The sequence below is a fragment of the Tigriopus californicus genome, chromosome 2 (assembly GCF_007210705.1).
Source record: "Tigriopus californicus strain San Diego chromosome 2, Tcal_SD_v2.1, whole genome shotgun sequence".
NCBI lineage: Eukaryota > Metazoa > Arthropoda > Copepoda > Harpacticoida > Harpacticidae > Tigriopus > Tigriopus californicus.
Window position 1 is genome coordinate 3,242,517 of NC_081441.1, and position 2,390 is coordinate 3,244,906.

Consider the following 2,390-nt stretch of genomic DNA (forward strand, 5'->3'; position numbering starts at 1 on the left):
AAACAATACATTATTTATTACTCATGTTGATAATGAAAAAGAAAGGTTACCAATGAGGTACATGATATCTCGAATTCCGACATTAGTATCCATCGTCATTGGAAAACACAATCAAACATTCATTGGACTCTTCGATTCTTTGAGGTCACGTGGCTGTTGCTGGGATCGATGATAAAGCGTTGTCTCCATTTGAGGCTTTGTGAGACCTTGGATTTTCTGAAATGATTTCGAAGAGCTTCTGACCAGTGTCACATTTTAGACCCTTTGGCGCTTACCAGTATTATATTTTCTTGTGGAGCTGTTATCAAAGCGAAGATAATGTACAAGGGAATGCAAATTGTTGAGGCAATCCCCAAGGCAGCTCCGATGAGTTGGCCCCAAAGTGGATAAACGTATGTTTTGTTGTAGGACAATGGGGTGTATTGAATAATGGCAAAGATTAATAGGCCCTAGAAATTCAAGGGATCAGATGTAGCTCAGCGGGACTAAAAGATACGGACGTTTTTTGGCTTCAATTTTGAATTCCTTTCTTAAACACGCAGCCGGGGATTTCACCTTGAGATACAGACGGAACAGACGATTGTCTGTAAAAGGACTACTTAAATCATGGACAAGCCGAAAACTTAAATATTATTAGAAATGGATGTAACAATTATCGGACTGGCAGGGCCATTGTCAAGGATTGAATGAACGGAGCTCTTAAAGTAATCTGTAAGAGGTGACTGAGCCATCCATCCATCCATGTAGTAAGAGCTTCTCGTCAGAAAGTAAATGGAAATGAAGACGCAAAACGGGCCAGACTTTGCTTTCTTTTTCAATGACCGCAGAAGTGAAGGACAGCACAAGTTGTTCAAGTTGACTGAACGATGCGGATTGTCACCATGAGGTGAAAAGATGCAAGGTCCATCAAAGAGATTCTCCACCTCTTTGAACCGATTTGAGAAGGAGCGGAATTTGAAATTGAAATGCATTTGTTGCAAGCCATGTGTTATTATCACAAGTGGGAAAGTTATTTTGTTTAACGAAGATGAGATCTATTCTCTTAGTTGCATGCTTCTTTGCAAAATGGATAAGGACCTCTTCCAGACCACTTCCAGAGAGGCTATCCTACCATAACAAGATGAGAAAGACTCCTTTATGACACTCATTTTGGTCCCGATTGAGAAGTCAACATCCATCAAGGTTCATTTTCGGCTCACATTTGCCCCATTTCCTCACCACTTTTGGGAATGCAATCCCTAACGATCCAAGCCGAAAAATTCATAATTCTCATTGAACTCCGAACTCTTCGTATACATTCATAAATTATCTGATCCACCAACAAACTAGAATTGACGGGACTAGCTAGCCATTGAAAATAGGGTAGATGTGGAATTTTGTTAAAAAACTTATCCAAGTCTGACTTAAAACCATGTGGAAAATATATGACTGCATATTTCCTATAAATATTGCTGGGGAGCAAATTGAACAACACGCAATCTTAGGAGGAGATTCCTACCTCATGCATGCATGCTGAGCAATCTAAAAGGCAGTTTTAACAAGGCAATATTCTTCTCGATATATGCCATGTGTTCAAAGCTTGGTGCCTGATATTTACATCTTAAAGAAGGAATTAACGTCGTGGTTGGCTCAGTATCTAACATGAGAGTGATACCTGGTTCAATTCTCCTCCTCGACCTTTCCATTAAGAAAACATTTTAATGTTTATCACAACTAAAGACATACAATAGAACCAATCCGATACGAACTATAGCACTGAGTATTTCAATTTGGAAATGGGTGCTATAATGGCTTACTTTGTTGGCTAAGCGAGGCTAACCCAAACCCTTGTAGACCAAACAAAAACACCTCTTGCTTCTTTTTGGCTTACTCTATGTTTTTAGGGTTTTTCTAACTAGTGCTAAAAAGTAACAGATTCTAGCGGTGTTAAAACGTCAGGTCAAAAAAGTATCCATATGTGGTCTTATTAGATGCCTTTTTCTGAATATGTTTTGAATCAAAATTAAAATGTAGACTCCTGGCTGTTTTAGCATATGAAAGGTTCTGTGTGAATGAAAAAGGGTTTTACGAAGAAAGATAAATAAAGAGCAGTTTGATCCGAGATGAAGGAGCGAGAACACTGGCTAAATATCTGATTTTTTTGAATGAAATGTGTATCAAGGTGTCATGTCTTTGATTCAAAACTATGGCATTCATAATCCAGGCCATGGTAGTCCTAAAAGAGCAAAAAATACCTAATGATCCAAACTAATCACAGCCATCTAAGATCGCTCAAACGGCTGGCGGTAGAAAAAATATCGTAAATGATAACTCTTCCTTATGTTTTAGGAAGAAATGCAGATCTGGCCATATCAAGGGTACCCTAAGAGAAAGGCCAAGGACGGATGACT

General features: G+C 38.8%; 1 long non-coding RNA gene across 1 annotated transcript; it reads right to left on the minus strand.

The window, feature by feature from the left end:
* Positions 1-1,746, minus strand: LOC131893463 (uncharacterized). Its single transcript, XR_009374696.1, has 2 exons — positions 276-1,746; positions 1-216 (listed from the first exon to the last, which is right to left on the minus strand). It is a non-coding gene; the product is annotated as an uncharacterized LOC131893463 (long non-coding RNA).
* Positions 1,747-2,390: the final 644 nt, after the last annotated feature.